This window comes from Pongo abelii, chromosome 6, assembly GCF_028885655.2.
Source record: "Pongo abelii isolate AG06213 chromosome 6, NHGRI_mPonAbe1-v2.0_pri, whole genome shotgun sequence".
In the NCBI taxonomy this organism is placed as follows: domain Eukaryota; kingdom Metazoa; phylum Chordata; class Mammalia; order Primates; family Hominidae; genus Pongo; species Pongo abelii.
In genome coordinates this window covers 146,496,692-146,520,523 of record NC_071991.2, presented here as the reverse complement: position 1 = coordinate 146,520,523, position 23,832 = coordinate 146,496,692, and positions in this window count along the sequence as shown.

Below are 23,832 nucleotides of genomic sequence, written 5' to 3'. Positions count from 1 at the left end.
CCATGGGTTAACCATGGTTAATGGGTACAAAAATATAGTTAGATAGAATGAGTAAGATCTAGTATTTGATAGCACAGCAGGGTGACTACAGTCAACAATATAATTTATTGTACATTGAAAATAACTAAAAGTATAATTGGCTTGTTTGTAGCACAAAGGATAAATGCTTGAGGTGGTGGATACCCTGTTTACCCTGATGTAACTTTTATGCAGCGTATGCCTGAATCAAGGTATCTCTGCTAGGCACAGTGGCTCATGCCTGTAATCCCAGCATTTTGGGAGGCCGAGGTGGACGGATCATCTGAGGTCAGGAGTTCGAGACCAGCCTGGTCAATATGGCAAAACCCCGTCTCTACTAAATATACAAAAAATTAGCCGGGCATGGTGGTGGGTGCCTATAATCCCAGTAACTCGGGAGGCTGAGGCAGGAGAATCACTTGAATCCAAAAGGCGGAGATTGCAGTGAGCTGAGATCACATCATTGCACTCCAGCCTGGGCAACAAGAGCGAAACTCCATCTCAAAAAAAAAAAAGAAGATATGTACCCCATAAATATATACACAGAGTATACCGTAATTTATGTACCCACAAAAATTAAAAATAAAAAAAAGGTATCTCCATTGTAACTTCCTGCTGTGCACAGGAAGCTGCAGGCATGTGGCCTCACCCCTGCCTGGGTTGTTCTGTTTCTTACTCTCCTGGAGGAGGGAAATGGCTATGACACATTGCTCCAAGGAAAGAAATGCTAAAGCAGGTAATGTTGCCAGATCAGCTCTCTACCGCTTGATGAAGTGACTATTTGTGGCCTTACAGAGACCATTGCTCCCTGCTATACGAGTCTGTCTATCCTCCTCACCTCCTCCAGTCTTCTGCTAACCAACCTGCCAGGGATGAGCACATCCTGCAGAGCCTGAGACCAGCATAGGCCAGTGACATGGATTTCCTATCAGCAATTTACACCCCAAAATTGCATATGTTCTTTTCTTAGAAACATATTCTTGGCTGGGCACGGTGGCTCACAGCTACAACCCCAGCACTTTGGGAGGCTGAGGAGGACGTAGTCCCAGCTACTTGGGAGGTTGAGGGAGGAGAATCACTTGAACCCAGGAGGTGGAGGCTGCAATGAGCTGAGATACTCCAGCCTGGGTGACAGAGCGACTCCATCTCAAAAAAAAAAAAAAAAAAAAAAAAAAAAAAGATAAGATAATATATGTATTATAGGCCAGGCACAGTGGCTCACATCTGTAATCCCAGCACTTTGGGAGGCTGAGATGGAAGAATCTCTTGAGGCTAGGAGTTCAAGACCAGGCTGGTCAACATAGAGAGACCCCATCTCTTAAAAAAAAACAAAAAACTGATAATATATGTATTATATACAATAAAATGTTACATTAAAAAGATATTTTAGGCCAGTGCAGTGGCTCACGCCTGTAGTCCCAACACTTTGGGAGGCCGAGGTGGGTGGATCACGAGGTCAGGAGTTTGAGACCAGCCTGGCCAACATAGTGAAACTCCATCTCTACTAAAAAAATACAAAAATTAGTTGGGCGTGGTGGCGGGCGCCTCTAATCCCAGCTGCTTGGGAGGCTGAGGCAGGAGAATCGATTGAGCCCAGGAGGCAGAGGTTGCAGTGAGCCAAGATTGCACCATTGCACTCCAGCCTGGGCGAGAGAGCAAGACTCCGTCTCAAAAAAAAAAAAAAAAAAAAGATATTTTAAAATTTCTTAAATGATTTACTATCCCAATTTTATCCAACCTTCTGTATGTTGTTTTGAAGAAAACAATTTTTTTCAATGTGATTTTACAGCATACTTTGGTGTTACTTTGTGGTTCTTTAGAGAGAAACACAGTGGCAGGAAAATAGCATTATTTACTAGGCTACTTGAGGACAGAGGCTGTTTCTCTTGTGTTTTCCTTGCCAGTGTGCTTTGCCAATAGCGGCGGCCAGTAAATATTTGTTGACAATCTTCTTGTGAAAGTGACTGGTGTTTTGCTTCTATGTAAAGGATAGAAAGGGGATGAGAACCCAAGTGTTAGGACATGGATACCTGGAACCCTTTTTGAATTCAGATTCTTAGGGATTAAAAGATCTGCATTTGAGTCAAACAAGTCCCTGAGTGCAATTATTTATATTGTTAAGTAACACACAAATATATAGATACAAAATCAAATAACTATTTTTTAATCATTGTGTTCAGTAACTAGTAGTTTGAAAACTCATCAAAATGGTCAAGGTCACTACCAATCCTCAATCCTGCTGAGTTTCATCAGTATTCCTAGTAGTTTGGAATCTTTTAAAGGTTGGACACAGCAACTCGGAGGTAAAGAGATCGAGCATCTTCTGGTGTTCATGTGATTCCTGAAGTCAACCTAGATCTTGCTTATAGTTGATAACATGGGTCCTTGTTTTTATTTTTTTATTTTATTTTAATTTTTTATGGTTTTGTTTTGACTTGAGACAGACTCTTGCTCTGTTGCCCAGAGTGGAGTGCAGTGGCATGATCTCGGCTCACTGCAACCTCTGCCTCCTGATTTCAAGCAATTCTCCTGCCTCAGCCTCCTGAGTAGCTGGGATTACAGACGTGTACCACCACACCCGGCTAATTTTTTGTATTTTTAGTAGAGATGGGGTTTCACCGTGTTGGTCAGGCTGGTTTCAAACTCCTGACCTCAAGTGGTCCACCCACCTTGGCCTCCCAAAGCGCTGGCATTACAGGCGTGAGCTACCACACCCAGCTTAATTTTTATGTTCTTTCTTTTTTTTTTTGAGATGGAGTCTAGCTCTGTCACCCAGGCTGGAGGGCAGTGGCGTGATCTTGGCTCACTGCAACTTCTGCCTCCCGGGTTCAAGCAATTCTCCTGCCTCAGCCTTCCGAGTAGCTGGGACTACAGGTGCGTGCCACCACATCCAGCTAATTTCTTAGTAGAGACAGGGTTTCACCATCTTGGCCAGGCTAGTCTCAAACTCCTGATTTCAGATGATCCATCTGCCTTGGCCTGAGTATCTTTGTTTTTTTTTTTTTTCTTTTTTTTTTTTTTTTTTTTTTGAGATGGAGTCTCACTCTGTCATCCAGGCTGCAGTGCAGTGGTGCAATCTTGGTTCACTGTAACCTTCGTCTCCCAGGTGCAAGCAGTTCTCCTGCCTTAGCCCCACCTAGTAGCTGGGACTACAGTTGCCCACCACCATACCCAGCTAATTTTTGTATTTTCAGTAAAGACAGGGTTTCATCATGTTGGCCAGGCTGGTCTTGAACTCCTGACCTCAAGTGATCCTCCCACCTCGGCCTCCCAAAGTGCTAGGATTACAGGTGTGAGCCACCACCCCAGCCTGGGTCCTTGTTTTTAAAATAAGCAACTCCTATGTAGAAGGCATTGAGGCTAATGAAACGAATACAATTGCATACCCACTACTAAAGAAGTTATTATCTATTTGGGGATATAAGACACATTTGCAAATTATTAGGAAACAGCAAAGGATATGCTAAATGGCAACATACAAAAAAGGAATAAACAAGACTCTTTCATGGTTTCCACAACAGAGGAGCAGACCCAAGGGAGGGGATCCAGTCCCATGAAACTGCGGAACAGCAAGGATCTGTCTATTGGTTAGAGCCAGAAGGGATAGACTCAGCTGGACACCCTCACAAGCAGCAGAAGAAAGTCAAATGGGGAGGTTTAGCAGTCAAGGAACCCTCTAAAATAACTCAGTAGTTCTTTTGAGGTCTCTGGCAGGGGAACAAAGGTAGTGGCTTCCATAAGGGCCAGCCTTCAAATCTGGCATGGGCTCTGATAGAATTGCCCTTGGGCACAGCAGCAGCAGGGGTTAGCTGAAGGAGTGGAAAGTTCTAGTCGAAGTCTGATATATTACTAAAAAAAAAAAAAGGTCAGGCTTTACATGAACAGCAAATTCTTAACTTGCTCCTTCGAGCTTGTGCCTTTCCTAGATCTGGCCGAAGATAGTTGCTCTGATTAATTTTCCCTTCTCTTACAGGAGAATGTATGAACAAACAATATCAATTTCATGTTTCACACACTTTCCTAACCCATCTATTTGAAATATTATCTGAGTAGAGGTGAAATTTTATTACAATGAATATTAAGGAACTGTTTGTTATTGTCTTGAACTTATTATTGTATGAGATATATAACTAGAAAACAAAATGAACAAACACAGAAGCAAATTAGTTTTGTAGTAAAGTGCAAAGTCCCAGAAGCCAGACTGCCTGGATTAGAATCCTGCTGTGCCACATACTTGATGTGTGCCCGTGGGCCACTCCTCTACCTCAGTTTCCTCAGCTATAAAACAGGCATAATGGCACTTACCACATAGAGTTATCATCAGTAGGAAGTGTTATATTTTTGTTAGATACTAAATAAATAAACACAGCACAACTCATTCATTGAGGAATTGGTGCATTAAATATCCAAAGTAAATACTCTACTATCCATTTCAAAATAATCAGTTGGAAAAATTATTCCAAGGATGTAGCCATTGATAAAAATGTATTCAAAATCTCGGGATACAAAGCTAACCAGGCGGCCTGCGCTGTAGTCCCAACTACTCTGAAGGTTGAGGTGGGAGGATCACTTGAACCCAGAAGTTCGAGGCTGCAGTGAGTCGAGATCGCATCACTGCACTCCAGCCTGGGCGACAGAATGAGACCCTGTCTCAAAACAAAGCAAAATAAAAACTTGGAGCCCAAGGCAGGAGGATCAATTGAGGCCAGAATTTTGAGATCCCAATATATATACACATTTTTTTGAGACAGAGTCTCACTCTATCACCCAGGGTGGAGTGCAGTGGTGTGATCTCAGCTCACTGCCACCTCCACCTCCTGGGTTCAAGCAATTCTCCTGCCTCAGTCTCCTGAGTAGCTGGGATTACAAGTGTGCACCACCACACCCAGCTAATTTTTGTATTTTTAGTAGAGGAGGGGTTTCACATATTGGCCAGGCTGGTCTTGAACTCCTGACCTCATGATCCGCCCACCTTGGCCTCCCAACATGTTGGGATTACAGGTGTGAGCCACTGTGCCCAGCCACAAAAATATTTTTATTTTCTTTTTTTCCCCAGATACTTCAGAGACGGATATGAAAAATTTTTGTTTGTTTTTTGAGACAAGGTCTTGCTCTGCTGCCCAGGCTGGAGTGCAGTGGCACGATCTCGGCTCATGGCAACCTCCGCCTCCCAGGTTCAAGTGATTCTTCTGCCTCAGCCTCTTGAGTAGCTGGGACTACAGACGTGCACCACCACACCCTGCTAATTTTTGTATTTTTAGTAGAGATGGGGTTTCACCATATTGGCCAGGCTGGTCTCAAACTCCTGACCTCGTGATCTGCCCGCCTCGACCTCTTTCCAAAGTGCTGGGATTACAGGCTTGAGCCACCGTGCCTGGCCTCAAAAATATTTTTTAAAAGTTAGCCAGGCACTGTGGCACATGCCTGTAGTCCCAGTGACTTGGAAGGCTGAGGTGGGAGGATCATTTGAGCCCAGGAGTTCGAGGCTGCAGTGAGCCATGTTTGCATGCCACTACACTCCAGGCTGGGTGACGGAGTGAGATCACAACTCAAAGGTAAATAAAATAAAATAATAAATAAAACCAAATGAGTTTGTCTTCAGAAGCTGTGAAATATTCTTTTTGGTATCTCTGGGGCAGCAAATTTCCCTCTTTTGAAGATAGATTTGCTTTTTAAAACGATCCAGAGTCCATCAAAGTCAAGGATGTTGAATATGATAACGCAATGGGAAGCACTGTCTTGGCAAAAATGAAGTGATGTAAAATAACACGACCCATTTTCTTGCATGGGCCACACTTCAACTTTGAAGGAGACTTTCAAAACAGAAGCGTTCCAAATATGCTTCAGCAATGGCAGCACTTCTTGGTAAAGTGCATGTATTAGTTATTGATGGCTGCTTAACAAACAAACCCAACACTTAACAACTAACATTGATTTCCTCACACTAGCTGTGGGTCAGGAATCTGGCCACAGTTAGCTGGGTGCTCAGGCTCAGGGTCTCCCAAGGCTTGAAATGAAGGTGTGGTCCACGGCTGTGGTCATCTCAAGGCTCAGTTGGGGAGAGATCGGCCGCAAGCTCTCTCACAGTGCTCAGGGCCTCCCTGGCTGTTGGCTGCATATATAGCTCCTTGCCTCCGTAGGGCTGTTCAGTACGTGACAGCTGGCTTTCCCCGGCAAAGGAGAGAGACACTTTACTTTTGTCTTATTCTATTCCTTAGAAATGAGTCAATAAGTTCAGATTACACTCAGGGAGAAGGAATTACACAAGGGCACAAAAAAATTAGTGCCAGGAGGCGGGATCCTTGCATAGTTCCCTGAAATGCAAGGGATGATAACATTCATTTCAACAAGATATCTTTCTCTCTCTCTCTCTATGGTTGCTTTTACATTTTTCATGTTCTGTAAGGATGCTACTTTTTTCCTTATACTATATACACAATATATAATATATATCATATCATATACACAATATATATCATATCATATACACAATATATAATATATATAATATACACAATATATAATATATCATATACACAATATATAATACATATCATATACACTATATATTATATATCATACACACTATATATAATATATATCATATACACTATATATAATATATATCATATACACTATATAATATATATCATATACACTATATAATATATCATATTATATATTATATTGTATACATAATATATATTATATTGTATACATTATATATTATATAGTATACATAATATATATTATATTGTATACATATATAATATTGTATACATAATATATATTATATTTTATACATTATATATTATATACATTATATATCAATTATATAATATATAATATTATATACATAATATATATTATATACATTATATTATATACATAATATATATTATATACATTATATTATATACATAATATATAATATACATTATTATATTATATCTTATATATTATATTATATACATAATATATTATATTACATACATAATAATTATATTACATACATAATAGATACTATATTACATACATTATATATATTATATTACATACATAATACATATTATATTATATTACATACATAATACATATTATATTACATACATAAAATATATTATATTATATACATAATATATATCATATACATAAAATATATTATATTATATTATATACATAAAATATATACATAAAATATATTATATATTTTTGAGATGGAGTCTCATTCTGTCACCCAGGTTGGAGTGCAGTGGCACAATCTTGGCTCACTGCAACCTGCACCTCCCAGGTTCAAGCAATTCTCCTGCCTCAGCCTCCCAAGTAGCTGGGATTGCAGGTGCCTGTCACCACTCCCGGCTAATTTTTGTATTTTTAGTAGAGACGGGGTTTCGCTATGTTGGCCCGGCTGGTCTAGAACTCCTGACCTCGTGATCTACCCACTTTGGCCTTCCAAAGTGCTAGGATTACAGGCTTGAGCCACCACACCTGGCCGAATTTTTGTATTTTTAGTAGAGACCAGGGTTTTACCATGTTTGGCCAGGCTGGTCTCGAACTTCTGATCTCAAGTGATCCGCCCACCTCAGCATCCCAAAGTGCTGGGATTACAGGCATGAGCCACCGCACTCAGCGATATATATTTTTTCATAAAAAATTATTTCACTCTAAAACCTGATCTTACTCACTGTCACTCTTGGGTTTGAGTCATAGGTTGAAGTTATATATGCAAAAGCTAAGTTCTGGTCCATTTCCTTCACGGTGGACCTCATTTCTGATTATTTGTCACCTGAAGTGGATATTGAAGTGCCTATCACATTTAGCACATTGAACAAGATTCTGGTATTCTAACTTTGTAGACTACCAGCCTTTGTAGAATTTGGGGGGGGCTTTGTATGTCAAGGCTTTTACATTCAGGACTCAGGTATTAATAGTTTAAGAAGTTTAAAACGGGACACAAAGTGCCCGTTTTCAGCAAGCTCTCAGCAGCTTGTGAATGCTCCTCAGGTCCTTATTAACAATGATGCCCTTTTTTTCTGTCGAGATTTAGTAACGATAGGGCCCTTTTGCCAGTTTTTTCGAGGGCATTTTTTTTTTTGGAGCAAATTTACAATAGAGGGTGCATATTTTTCAACAGTGCGGCCGTTTATTTGCTAATGAAGAAAGCCAGTGTGTTGGACTTTTTTGATTGAATCTGAGTGTCAACTCTAACCAACTGCTGGCTGACAACTGCAGACAGAAAGGCTGGATGAATGCCAGCGAGGAAGCCTTGCCAGGGAGGTGAAACCGACGAACACCTCCATTCTTACCTGGTTATAAATTGGATATTGATCCGAATCTGTGAACCTATATATTCTTAAAATTTTTTTTCTTATAGCTCTCAGATTTTAAAACCTATATATTTTATATCTGAAACAAATGAACAAGCTTATGCAAAAAATGTACATTATCTGCTCACTCACGCCTACACAATTATTGAATTTATAGCAACAAACTGTTGATATCTTTTTTATTTTTCATTTTTGAGACAGGGGTTTTGCCATGTTGCCCAGGCTGGCCTCAAACTCCTGGACTCAAGCGATCCCCTCCCACTCCCACCTCGCCCTCCCAAAGTGCTGGGATTCCAGGCGTGAGCCACCAGGAGGTGGAGGTTTCTGTGAGCCGAAATCGCGCCACTGCACTCCAGCCTGGCAACAAAGCACGACTCTGTCTCGGGGTGGTGGGGGGAAAGTATACATACATATATGTATACATACATATACATACATATATGTATACATACATATACATACATATATGTATACATACATATACATACATATATGTATACATACATATACATACATATATGTATACATACATATACATACATATATGTATACATACATATACATACATATATGTATGTGTGTGTATATGTGTACGTATGCGTGTATATATATATACATACACACATATATAGAAAATTAACCTTGATTATAGGGTTTATTAAAAACCGAATACAATATTTAATACATTCAAAGGTAATTAAAGCAAAATTATTCCTTTCGTGTAAATTTTCTTCCCAGGCATTTTGAAGGTTAATACTTCAACGCTGCTGGGAAGTTAATCTTACTAAAAGAAGATTATAACCAATAGGCTTCCTTGAAAGTTTTTCAAATCAGCTAAAAGCTACTCTTTCATTCAAACCGTCAACTAAAAGTTACTTCTATATGCATTTTGATTGATTTATGTAAACGTTGTCTACTACTGTTATTAGTGCAAAACGTCTAGCTAGTCAAGCGCGGTTGTGGGGGGAGACAATGTTAAATCAACTTAACAATAACCCACAACACTCGGACCAACTGCACTAACCCCTGAGTCTCTTGTTATTTATAGTGCCTAATTGGGGTCTTTTCTAGGTAAGGAGACTTTTCAGAGCCTATGCCATGATCGTAAAAAATAAAATGTGTAAAACTTTTTGATTAAACACAATGAAAACAAAACAAAAAAGCTCTCTCTTAAGAGAGTTTGTGAGAATTATGTTAATCAACCAAGGTTTTTCTGCATTTCATTTTTACAAATGCATTGTGGGTAGCGCCTAGCTAAATATGAAAGTAAACCCGGCGCGTGGTTCGCAGCCACGCGGGCTCCAGGCAGTTGCGCTTTAGTCTGGGTGGACAGCTTCGCCGGAGCTGGGAGCCCATGACCTGCCGGCCCGGGGCTGGCCCGGGGGTCAATGATCCAGGAAATGCAGTCACTCGCGTGCCTGTAGCTGAAGCGCGGCAGCTTGTCTTGTCCGTTTTCGTGTCAGTTTCAGGGCTGAGTGGCAGCGTCTGGACTTTGCGGACGCCGAGGACTCAGAAGCTGGGCTCTGGGGAGGGAGAGGGCGCCGGCCAGCCTGTCCCTCTCCAGGGATTTGCAGGTACCACCTGTCGGCTTTGTTTCATCATCAGGAGCCCCTTTGCCCAGAAATCCCGATCGTCTACACCCAGGTCTCTACTGATCAGAGATTGAGAGTGAGTCAACAAGAGTCCAACACGTGACCCCCATAAGTCTACCCTCTTTCTCCCCAATACTTGTAGATACCACCCGGTAACACCCGTGTGTGCTAAAAATCCTATTCTGGGAGTTCTTCGGCAGTTTAAATCGCCATGAATTACTCATATTTTCTCAATCCACCATGAGCCTGGCACATTTCTTTTCAGTAATTGATTGGGAAAGTGCAAGCCATTGGTGACCTTTAGAAGTTTTAAATGTTTATAATGAAAGGGCTAAGGACAGAGGAGATTACCCACACTAAAATATTTTGCACCTTAAAAATGCTAGCAAAAATATGAATTTATATTCCTTCAGGGAGAAGATTTCGTCTGAGGACGTAGGCTGAACCTTGTGTTTTATACGTCATATGAATTATGCTCTGAGACTAAAATATGAAATAGATTCCATAATTAAGCCCTTTGGAATATCAGCCTCATCTGAATTATTTCTAAGGATATTTTTGCCTTTTTTGGTTTATTAAAAACTTCGTTTTGGGGAAACTTGTATAGATTTTCTGCACTTAGGCAAAATAAAGCATTTTATTCGAAATATTTCTTAGGGTTTTCCTAGAACTTACTCTTCTTTCTTCCTGTAAAGACAAACCTAGGAAATTGTTCAGAAAAAGGCCCAAGGTGATTTCCTAATAACCTATAGTGATTAGTGAGAAAAACTTTGGATATTGGGGATTTCGGGGTTGATTTGATAATTTCAGGAAAATGAAGAAAACCTCAAATTTAAGATATTAAAATGTTTAAAAATTGTCCTAGAGAAAATGATGGTACTAAAAGCTTAAAAATTTCTGAAGATTAAGAGAGCAGACAGTGATTTAAAAAATACATTTAATCTAGGAAAGGCAGTAGATTAAGAAAGATATTAGGAATGTTGTCAAATGCTGTCTTTTAAAGGTGGATAATTGCTTCAGTGACACTTATAATTTTGGGAATTTTGTCTTATGATTAAGGTGGCAATTACATAATAGTCATCATTCTAGATTGTATAAATTATACTTTTTGCATTATTTCATTATATTACTGGTATATTTTTCTTTAGAATTGATAGAATGCATCAGCTTTTTATCTCCCTTTGTAATAGTTATTTAACCTAAGGGAGATCAGAATATGCCATGCCAAAATATGATACTTTGTCATCAGGATTATTTTGAGCTGAAGGCAATTGAGAATGAACATATAGAAAGAAACTTTCTCAGAGCTTCCCTTATCTGACTAAAAGCAGTGACTTCTGAGAAAGGAGGCTGCTATAAATTCCCCCTTTGGGTTAGGTCTACTCATATATGCATTCATCAGGGAAGTTTTATGGCCCTGAAGGAGACCACCCATACCTGTCTAGACAAACAGTCTCACAAACTTTCTTATCTCCTGTTTCTTCTCCTGAAAACTCCTATTTGTCTTTCCTAAGGAAACCCATTTGTTTTTCCCACGATAGCCTTTCTCTCCTCTCTTTTTCCTCAACTAAGTTAGGTATATAAGCCCCAAATGCGAACTACCCCTTTGAGTTGCTCATCACTGAGGACTCCTGTGTGTATGTGTATTACACACATAAACTGCTTTTCTCCTTTTGTTAAAAGTACCTGTCTTTTGCAGCTTAATTTGCAAGCCCCCAGTTATTGAACATGAGAGTGTAGAGGAAAAGCATTTTCCCTTCCCTACAGGCCTAAAGGAAACTACATGAAATATTAGAACAAGTACTGATTAAAGGCCAGGCGCGGTGGCTCAAGCCTGTAATCGAGACCATCCTGGCTAACACGGTGAAACCCTGTCTCTACTAAAAATACAAAAAAATTAGCCGGGCATGGTGGCGGACGCCTGTAGTCCCAGCTACTCGGGAGGCTGAGGCAGGAGAATGGCGTGAACCTGGGAGGCGGAGCTTGCAGTGAGCCGAGATGGCGCCACTGAACTCCAGCCTGGGCGACAGAGCAAGACTCTGTCTCAAAGAAAAAAAAAAAAGAACAAGTACTGATTAAAAAGGTTAAGGGGTTATGTGATGGGAGGGGAATTTTGTGGCCCAGGCTGGTCTCGAACTCCTGAGTTCAAGGGATCTGTCCGCCTCAGCCTCCCAAAAGTGCCGGGATTACAGGCATGGGCTACCGTGCCCTGCGTCTTTACTGTTTTATTGGGATGTACTTCCATGGATCTTCACTAGTATTATATCATTTCATCCTCAAAACAGCTCTATCAGGTAGTTACATCAGGTAAAGTAAATATCTTTCCAGCTTATGCCTGTTATGGGCACGGTGGCTCACACCTGTAATTCCAGCACTTTGGGAGACCAAGGTGGGAGAATCACTTGAGGCTAGGAGTTGGAGACCAGCCTGGGCAACATAGGATATCTAAAAAAATAATATCTAAAAAAATCTAAAAAATATCTAAAAAAAATTCTATAAAATCTATAAAATCTATAAAATATCTAAATCTATAAAAAAAATCTAAAAAAATAATAAACAATATTAGCCGAGCGTGTTGGTGCATGTCTGTGTGTGCCTGTGGCTTCAGCTACTTGGGAGGCTGAGCCGGGAGGTCGAGGCTGTGTCAGTCATGATTGCACCACTGCATGCCAGCCTGGGTGACAGAGGGAGAACGCTGTCTCAAAAATAAAAAATAAAAATAAAAGCAAAATAAATATCTTCCTCTAGGACCACAGCTGTAAAGAGCAGAGCAGATTTCCTCTCAGCTTAAAAGACTAAACGCTGATGTGCCTGCACGCTAGTGCTTGGCCCATGCATCTTTCTCTACCTCAGAGATAATATTGTAGGGGTCAAAGGTACCTAATCTAATGCCTGGGATATAGTACCTATGCTCACTAAGGTTCATTTGAATTTATTTATATTAATTAATTAATTAATTAACTTTTTGAGATGGAGTCTCGCTCTGTTGCCTAGCCTGGAGTGCAGTGGCGTAATCTCAGCCCACTGCAACCTCTGCCTCCCAGGTTCAAGCAATTCTCCTACCTCAGCCTCCCAAGTAGCTGGGATTACAGGCATGTGCCAACATGCCTGGCTAATTTTTTTTTTTTTTTCCTGAGACAGTGTCTCGCTCTGTCACCCGGGTTGGAGTGCAGTGGCACAATCTTGGCTCACTGCAAGTTCCGACTCCCGGGTTCACGCCATTCTTTTGCCTCAGCCTCCCGAGTAGCTGGGACTACAGGCGCCCGCCACAACACCCGGCTGTTTTGTATTTTTAGTAGAGACGAGGTTTCACCCTGTTAGCCAGGATGGTCTTGATCTCCTGACCTCGTGATCCACCTGCCTCGGCCTCCCAAAGTGCTGGGATTACAGGCGTGAGCCACTGCGCCCACCTGGCTAATTTTTGTATTTTTAGTAGAAACGGGGTTTCACCATGTTGGCCAGGCTGGTCTCGAACTCCTGACCTCAGGTGATCCACCCAGCTCAGCCTCTGAAAGTGCTGGGATCACAGGCGTGAGCCACCGCGCCCAGCCCATTTGAATTTATTAAGTAATGACCATTGAATTTGATTTTTCTGAGTTTTAGTTGTTTTTTGTTTGTTTGTTTGTTTGTTTTGAGAAGGAGTCTTGCTCTGTTGCCCAGGCTGCAGTGCAGTGGCGGGATCTCGGCTCACTGCAACTTCTGCCTCCCAGGTTCAAGTGATTGTCCTGCCTCAGACTCTCGAGTAGCTGGGATTACAGGTGCCCGCCACTACGGCCAGCTAATTTTTTCATATTTTTAATAGAGATAGGGTTTCACCATGTTGGCCAGGCTGGTCTCGAACTCCTGACTTCGTGATTTGCCCACCTCGTCCTTCCAAAGTGCTGGGATTACAGTTGTGAACTGCAGCGCCTGGCTTGAGTTTTAGTTTTGAAACTGACCAACACTACATTTGTGTCCTCTTTTCAACTCCTATTATCCAAAGCATTTATGCTAGTAATACCTTCTTTTTCTTTTGGCTATTTAGTTGAATATAACCAGCTTTGTTCACACAGCTAGAGAAAGACCTACAGTCAGCCCTCTGTTTCCGTATCCGTGGGTTCTGCATTCATGGATTCTTTTTTATTATTATTTTGAGACAGACTCTTGCTCTGTCCCCCAGGCTGGAGTGCAGTGGTGTGATCATGGCTCACTGCAGCCTTGACCTCCTGGGCCGAAGCAATCCTCCCACCTCAGCCTCCTGAGAAGCTGGGACTACAGGCACATGCCACCATGCCCAGCTTGCTTATTTATTTATTTATTTATTTATTTATTTAGAGACGGAGTCTTGCTCTATTGCCCAGGCTGGAGTGCAGTGGCACCATCTCGGCTCACTGCAAGCTCCGCCTCCCAGGTTCACGCCATTCTCCTGCCTCAGCTTCCCAAGTAGTTGGGACTACAGGTGCATGCCACCACACCTGGCTAAGTTTTTATATTTTTAGTAGAGGCGGGGTTTCACCGTGTTAGCCAGGATGGTCTTGATCTCCTGACCTCGTGATCCGCCCGCCTCGGCCTCCCAAAGTGCTGGGATTACAGGGGTGAGCCACCTCGCCTGGCCATTTTGTTTGTCTTTTGTTTTTTTTTTTTAACTGAGGCTCGCTATATTGCCCAGGCTGGAGTGCAGTAGTGCAGTCTTGGCTTACTGAAATCTCCACCTCCCAGGTTCAAGCAATTCTCATGCCTCAGCCTCCTGAGCACTCACCACCACGCCTGGTTAATTTTTGTATTATTAGTAGAGACAGGGTTTCACCATGTTGGTCAGGCTGGTCTCGAACTCCTGACCTCAAGTGGTCTGCCCACCTAGGCCTCCCAAAGTGCTGGGATTACAGGAGTGAGCCACTGCTTCCGGCCTAATTTTTGTACTTTTTGTGTAGAGACAGGGTTTTGCCATGTTGCCCAGGCTGGTCTCGAACTCCTGAGCTCAAGCAATTTGCTCACTTCGGCCTCCCAAAGTGCTGGGATTACAGGTGTGAGCCACTGTGCCCAGCCTTTTTTTTTTTTTTTTTTTTTTTTTTTTTTTAAGAGACACGAGTTTCCCTGTGTTGCCCAGGCTAGTCTCAAATTCCTGGGCTCAAGGGATCCTCCTGCCTCAGCCTCCCAAAGTGCTGAGATTATAGGCATGAGCCACTGTTCTGGGCCATTCATGGGTTCTCCATCCGTGGATTCAACCAAATGCCCATCAAAAATATTTGGAAAAAATATTTTCCAAATATTTACAATATTTACATTGTATTAGGTATTATAAGTAATCTAGAGATGATTTAATGTATACAGGAAGATGTGCATCGGTTATATGCAAATATTACACCAATTTATATAAAGGACTTGAGCATCTGTGGGTTTTGGTGTCTGAGAGGGTCGTGGAACCAATCCCTTGAAGATACAGAAGAATAACTGTATTGTATTGGCTAGGTGGGTCACATGTAGGAATGAGACAACTCAGGTGTGTACTATGTACACACTATGTAGTGGCGCTAGGAAGAAGGCAGCCCGTTTCGGCCCTGCTGTGGCTGTTCTGCCTCTGGCACCATCTTTCACACCAATGCATGGTGGCTGCAATTTAAATCCGATGTGGAAAATTCAAGTAGGGAATAAGAGCCAAGTGGTGCCAAAGGTTGGCCCTTGTAGGCCTGGAGGGCCTCAGGCTCAGTGTTGGCTCAGTGTTTCTTGTCTGCCCTTCTGTTGCTGGGCATCCCAGAGCCCACATGCCAGGGTACACAGGCGTTCTGAAAAAGGTGCAATTGCTGTTTCTGATTCGAAGAGCAATATATGATTATCGATAAAATTTGAACATGCAGAAAAATAGCAAGAGGAAAATAAAAATTGCTTGATACGCTCATTACTCAGAGTAGTTATTTTCTTCCAGTTCATTGTCTTTGCATTTTTCTTTAGTTGCAATCACACTTAATAAAATTTACTTACTTTGTTACATTTGCTTGAAATATATATAAGTTAGCTGGGTGTGGTGGCTCACGCCTGTAATCCCAGCACTTTGGGAGGCTGAGGCCGGTGGATCACCTGAGGTCAGGAGTTCGAGACCAGCCTGGTCAACATGGTGAAACCCCATCTCTACTAAAAATACAAAAATTAGCACGCCTGTAATCCCAGCTACTTGGGAGGCTGAGGCAGGAGAATCGCTTGAACCTAGGAGGTGGAGGTTGCAGTGAGACGAGATCATGCCATTGCACCCCAGCCTGGGCAACAAGAGTGAAACTCCATCTCAAAAACAAAAAACAAAAACAAAAACAAACGTTAAAGGCCGGGCACAGTGGCTCACGCCTGTAATCCCAGCACTTTGGGAGGCCGAGGTGAGTGGATCACTTGAGGTCAGGAGTTCCAGACCAGCCTGGCCAACATGGTGAAACCCTGTCTCTACTAAAAATACAAAAATTAGCTGGGCGTGGTGGCGGGCACCTGTAGTCCCAGCTATTTGGGAGGCTGAGGCAGGAGAATTGCTGGAACCCAGGAGGCAGAGGTTACAGTAAGCCGAGATCGTGCCATTGCACTCCAACCTGGGCATCAGAGCAAGACTCCATCTCAAAAAAAATAAATACATAAATAAAGTTAAAGCGGGCACGCATGGTGGCTCATGCCTATAATGGTGGCTCACACCTGTAATCCCAGAACTCTGAGAGGCTGAGGTGGGAGGGTTGCTTGAGTTTAGGAGGTCAAGGCCAGCCTGTGTGAGACCCTGTCTAAGTTAAAGCACTTCCCCATACGTTTAAAATCTCTTCATGGGCATCATTTTCCTTGCTGTGGCCAGCCTGCCTTTTACTCAGTCATACCCCGACTGGTGAACACGCCAGTGACTTCCAGTTTTCACTGTTTTACCTAATGCCAACACGTACATCTGAGTTCATGACTCTCAACTGGGTTATTTCCTTAGTATTTTTGGAAGTGAAATCACCAGGTCTCAGCATACTCTTCAGGTTATCGTAACATCTTGCCAAGGGCTTCTCAGAAAGACTATGAGCATGAATAGAGGGTTCTTGACTAGTGCCTCACCTTAGTGAGGTTTTTGGGGATGACCATTTTTCTTTTTTTTTTTGAGACAGAGTTTCGCTTTTGTTGCACAGGCTGGAGTGCAGTGGCATGACCTTGGTTCACTGCAACCTCTGCCTCTAGGGTTCAAGTGATTCTCCTGCCTCAGCCTCCTGAGTAGCTGGGACTACAGGCGTCTGCCACCATGCCCGGCTACGTTTTTGTATTTTTAGTAGAGATTGGGTTTCACTATGTTGGCCAGGCTGGTCTCGAACTCCCAACCTCAGGTGATCCACCCGCCTTGGCCTCTCAAAGTGCTGGGATTACAGGCATGAGCCACTGTGCCCAGCCATGACCATTTTTCTTTTTCTTAATCTTTGAACATTTGAATGGTGGCAGTGGTTTCTTGTGGCTTTAATTTGCATTTTTAATTTAATTTTATTTTTTGAGGCAGGATCTCGCTCTGTCACCCAGGCTGGAGTGCAGTGGCATGATCACAGCTCAATGCAGCCTCAACCTCCCGGGTTCAAGTGATCCTCCCACCACAGTCTCCGGAGTAGTTGGGACTACAGGTGTATGCCAGCATGCCCAGCTCATTTAATTTGCATTTGTTTGATTTGCAGTCAGCATGAACTTTTTCCATGTTTACTAAACATTTCCCCTTGAATGCTTTCCTTATTATTTGCATATGCTCTTTTATATATATATATATATATATATATATATATATATTCTTGAGATGGAGTCTCACTCTGTCATCCAGGCTGGAGTGCAGTGGCACGATCTCAGCTCGCTGCAACCTCCACCTCCCAGGTTCAAGCGATTCTCATGCCTCAGCCTCCAGAGTGGGATTACAAGCTCGCACCACCACACCCAGCTATTTTTTGGTATTTTTAGTAGGGGTTTCATTGTGTTTGTGAGGGTGGTCTCGAACTCCTGACCTCAAATGATCCGCCTGCCTCGGCCTCCCAATGTGCTGAGATTACAAGCATGAGCCACCCGCCTCCCGCCTCTCTAATATAAATTTTTGAATAATTAGCTGAATCTGTAGCATAGGCTGAAAACATTTCCCTAGTTTGTTGCTTGCCTTTAATTGTATGATGTTTTAATACATAAACATTTTAGTTTTTAGCAGTCACATGATTTACTCTATGGTTTCTTCTATTGTTTTTAAGTGTAGAACGTTCTTCTCATTGATAATTCAGTTAAATATTCCCTTACCTTTTTTTTTTCTAGATTTTCCTCTTATTTTCACTTAACTGTTTAATAATTTAATTTTATTTTGGTGTGAGTGATAAGAAACCAGCTTCTTATCTTTCTTGCCTAGCCCTTTCCTCTTATCTTAATTGAGATTTCTAATTTCTACGGTATTTCTTAGCTTCAAAACATCTCCAAGTAGTGTTAAAAACAGTTAAATTTTACTACACTGTACGTTATTTTCTGAGAACAAATTATAGTCTTTCAAGAACTAACGGGCTAAATGACTTCAGTCAGTTCTTTTCACCTCTCTTGGCCTCAGAATCTGTAAAATGAGACTTGGAACAGATCCGCTTTTCTACCAAGTATTCCAAGGAGCACAAGTTTGGTAGGGTTAAATGAGAAAAGAATTTTGTGGTCAACTCTGGGAAATTCTCAGTTATATTAAGTGTAAGAGGAATTTTCTTTTCATTTTATTTTACATTCAGTATTATCATTTATTCAAAAGCATTTATTTGAATGCCTCCTAGGCCAGGCATTGCTAGAGGTAGAGCCCTGAGCGACAACATAGTCCTTGTCCATTGAGCAGGCCATGGATTTCAAGGATGTTATGAAAGAGAAAATCCGGGACCGGGTGTGGTGGCTCACACCTGTAATCCTAGCACTTTGGGAGGCCAACGTGGGTGGATCACCTGAGGTCAGGAGTTCAAGACCAGCCTGGCCAACATGGTGAAGCCTGGAGTAAAAATACAAAAATTTTTTGGGCGTGGTGGCGGATGCCTGTAATCCCAGCTACTGGGGAGGCTGAGGCAGGAGAATAGCTTGAACCCGGGGGGCGGAGGTTGCAGTGAGCTGAGATCGCACCATTGCACTCCAGCCTGGGTAAAAAGAGTGAAACTCTGTCTCAAAAAAAAAAAAAGGAAAATGGGAGTGCATGGCAGGGGGCATCCTCAAAGAAGTGCTGAGCCCCGCAGGATGAGGAGGAGTTGCCCAGGTTATGATTGAGAGTGGCAGAGAAAAAGAGCAAATGCCCCTATTGAGAGAGCGTGGAACATTGGAGACACTGGGGAAGTCCAGCCTGAAGCCAGATGGATAGGGAGCTCAGAGGCCTTTTTAGGGATTTTGAACTTTGTTCTCAGGGAGACATGAAACTATTGAAGATTTTCATCAGGGGAGTGATATTTCTGTTTTTCTGGGAGCTTCTGGCTGCTTTGTAGAGAAGAGGGAGAGGAAGGCAGAACCATTAGGAGGCCCAAGGTGTTTTAGAGGAGAGACGTCACGCTGGCGGTTCTGAGTAATGGAGTGAAAATGGGGCAAAAGTGGACAGATTTCAGAACAGTTTTGGAGATGTAATTGCAAGAAGTAAGAGAAAGCGAAAAATCAGAAACGACTCCCAGATTTCTGGCTTGTGCCATTGGGTGGATACCATTTCCTGGAGTATGGAAAAAGTGATATTGACATGGAGACTATGAGGTGGAGGGCGGGATGTGTGGAGACCGATGAGCTCTGTTTTGGAGCTGATATTGTGAATCCCTAAAACAAATAGTATGTAGCATCTGTCATGTTTATTTGACCCATATGCATTTCTGTTTTTCAGACAATCTCTTGGGGCCAGGGTTCCACGGAACACATGTTGGTAAAGGCTAGTCTAGCTACTCTCAGAGGTCCTTCCCAGCTCAAATATTCTCTTTTCCCATAATGCTAATGAGAACCAGAAAGTGAACTGCATTGGCTGATGTTTTAAATAAACTTTTTAATTGAATTGTAAAAAAGACGTAGAAGATGCTAACATCCTAAGTGCAGAGCTTGATGAATTTTTACATAGTGTGCATACCCGTGTAACCACTGCCTAGAGCAACACAGCATACATTATTGCAGATGCCTCCCAGAGTGCTTGATTTTTAAGTATGAAAAGCTTTGGAGGGGTGGGCCATTTGGCTGAACCATCACTTCCAGTCTGTCTTCCAGGACAAGTTTGAGGATACAATGGTACAGAGCAGCTCAGACTCTGAGTGCAGCAGGAGTCTGGTGCACTTGGCCTCTTTTTCTTGGAAAGGGCATTAAAAACTAATGGATGAAGTGAAGGATGTTCATCCAGAGTTGGCCTCACCTGCCAAGTGGCCTTTGTGTGAAGATCTCAGGAAGGAAGGGAAGGTCCCTCATCCATTTGTCAAATAAGCCCCAGCAACTCTTGTTGCCTGGGGTTAACAATGACACAGTTTAGGGTCGACAGATATTGATAGGGTTAATGAGTGAATGACTACCAGAATCTCTGCTTCCTGCCCAGGTTCTAGTCTACAGATGCCAATGCCTCCGAGAAAGCAGCATTCAATGGTAGCTCAGTATCAAACTCCAAATGAGAGAGTAAATGAACACATGAATGAATTCATTTCCTGGACGGAAACGTTCCTCCCCTACCTCTTTCTCTGATGACTCTTCTATCTGCCTGGCCCTAATTTAATTGTCTCCCCACTCTAAGAAGCTATCCCTGAGCCCAGATGGTGTCAGGTCCTCTCCTCATATACTCTCCCAGCACCTTATACTTCCTAATGCTTGCACCACTGCTGTTATCAACGGTTCGCTGCCCTATGTGCACAGAAGCCAACAGCTAGGCAGGAAAGGCGTTTTTTTTGTTTTGTTTTAATTAATTAATTTTTTTTTTTTTTAGACGGAGTTTCGCTCTTGTCGCCCAGGCTGGAGTGCAGTAGAGCGATCTCGGCTCACTGCAACCTTTGCCTCCCAGGTTCAAGAGATTCTCCTGCCTCAGCCTCCTGAATAGCTGAGATTACAAGCATGTACCACCACACCCAGCTGATTTTTGTATTTTTAGTAGAGGAGGAGTTTCTCCATGTCGGCCAGGCTGATCTGGAACTCCTGACCTCAGGTGATCCACTCGCCTTGGCCTCCCAAAGTGCTGGGATTACAGGCATGAGCCACTGCACCCGGCTGGCTTTTTTTTTTTTTTTTTCTTTTTTTGAAATGGGGGTCTCACTATATTGACCAAGCTGGTCTCCAACTTCTTGCCTCAAGCGATCCTCCCATCTTGGCCTCCCAGAGTGCTGGGATTACAGGCATGAGGCACGGTGCCTGGCTGAGAAAGGAAAGGCTTTATTGCAAAACCTGCCAGCAAGGAGATGGGAATTGGGCTTAAATCTGTCTCCCTGACTTGGGATCTGGGGCAAGTTTACGGGCTCGGAGGGAGAGGGAAAGAATTTGGGAATGTTGGCTGGACAGGGTCCAATTGGAAGGCTTCAAATTTGGCCATTTATGGTAAGGTATGTGGAGGCCAATTTTAGTCCCGGATCTTCCGGCCACTGGACCCCTCGCTTCTGGAAGAGTTCCGGAGTTCGGGTTCCGGTCATGTCTCAGTCTTCTTGGTTCCGAAGCAAGGAATCGTAGGTTCCGGGTGTTGTTAGAGGGTCCAGCGTTTTCTATTGCGCCTGCCTGGGCTCCATGACGTGAGAGCTTTTTGGCTGTGTTGTACCTTCAAGGTAACTGACCATTTTGTTATCAACAGAGTAGGCCCAGTGTGGGCTGGTCTCAAGGTTACACAACTGTCAGCAAATAAAAGGCCCCTAGAGGTTGTCCCATGCCTGAGAGGAGGCCTAATGAGGAAGCCACCCAGAGCAGGGCCACTGACCTTGGACTTCCGGGGCTCAGGTCTTGGCTTCCTCTGTTGCTCACCAGCTTGTGCCTTTGGGCAGGTTACTTACCTTCTCTGTGCCTCGGTTCCTTTATCAGCTGAATGAGGGCGAGTACAGTACCTACCTGAGTCATGCCGTGGATATTAAAGGAGAGGATATTTATGAAAAGTGCTCAGTGCAGTGTCTGGGGCATGGGAGGTGCTCAAAAAACACTTGCTGTGTGAGCGAACGTTGAGTTACTGTTAGACTGAGGGGAGGTGGAAGGTCCTATGGGGTCTGAAAAAGGAGAGAGGTGGAAAAAGCAGGGGTTTGGCGGGGGGAAGGAGGGTGACAATGAAGGAGAGCATGGGATAATGCCAGAGAAGGAGACTGCGACTTTTTTTTTGTTTGTTTGTTTTGAGACGGAGTCTCGCTCTGTCGCCCTGGCTGGAGTGCAGTGGCGCCATCTCCGCTCGCTGCAAGCTCCGCCTCCTGGGTTCACGCCATTCTCCTGCCTCAGCCTCCGGAGTAGCTGGGACTACAGGCGCCCGCCACCACGCCCGGCTATTTTTTTTGTCTTTTTAGTAGACATGGGGTTTCACCGTGTTAGCCAGGATGGTCTCAATTTCCTGACCTCGTGATCCACCTGCCTCGGCCTCCCAGAGTGCTGGGATTACAGGCGTGAGCCACCACGCCTAGCTAGGAGACTGCGACTTCTAATACACACTTTCATTTTAGGATAGGGCCTGACTTGCTTTTACCCATACAAAAAATGCTTCTTAGCATTTGCCCAAGTTAGAATGAATCTGGCCTTGGAGATAAAGAAACAATTGTTTTCATGTAGATGTCACGAAGTCTGTCTCTTCTTACTGCTAGTTCCTGCCTTGGGAATTTGGGCAGGGGGATCACCTAGGTTGGACTAGGCTTGGCTGCTGGTGCCTACCCTGTTGGATAACCTGGCGATAAGGAGAGAAGAAAGGGTGGGGCTCATCCCAGAGTGTTTACCTGTGATCCCTGCAGATGTTCCCAGTGGGGGAAGTACTCATGGACCATCACACCTTCTTCTCCAATTCCCTTTATATTTTTATTTATTTATTTATTTTTGAGACGGAGTCTTGCTCTGTCGCCCAGGCTGGAGTGCAGTGGTGCGATCTCAGCTCACTGCACCCTCTGCCTCCCAGGTTCAAGCGTCTCCTGCCTCAGTTTCCTGAGTAGCTGGGATTACAGGTGTGCACCACCTTGCCCGGCTAGTTTTTTGAATTTTTAGTAGAGATGGGGTTTCACTGTGTTAGCCAGGCTCAGGTGATCTGCCCGCCTTGGCCTCCCAAAGTGCTGGGATTACAGGCATGAGCCACCGTGCCCGGCCCAATTCCCTTTTTTAAATTTAGATGTTTATGGACTTGATCCCATTCTACCTGAAAATATTTTTAAGGGTGGGAGGTGGAAGCAGAAAGGGATTTACGGAAAAGATACATTTGGTCATTTATTTTCTGGCCTACTTAAGATATGGTTTTGAAGACAGCAGGAGGCCTATGATCTGTTGGCTCTCTAGATGGCTTCCAGCCCTGTGACTCTATGATCTAATAGAATTTATAGCATTAAATATTCCAGTAGTGACTTGCAAAGATTGCTTTGAAGGGATTACAGATGGTTCTGTAAGTATATACTTTCAGAAGAACATAATGCAATTTGCTTTCTAGCCCAAAGCCCTAAAAATAATTAGGTAGGAGTTCAGACAAGTGTTAAAAGACAGTCGTTTCTGGTGAATCCAAGTGGCTTTTAAAAAAATCAATTTCACTTCTCATCAGAAGAGGGCTTGCATTTTAGATTCCTCATGGTTTGTTGAATAGCGATGCCCAATGAGCACACTGGCATTAAAAAAAAATAAGCAATGAGAAAAATTAGTGTGATATTCCAAGCTCAAATTAAGTATAATAGAGTGAGGAGAAAGAATTTCAGAATGCTGGAGTGAGTAATGTAACTGAGACCTAAGCACTCACCTTTAGGGATTCTTACTTGGTCCAGTTGTGACTTTAACATATGTCTTCCATCTATTTC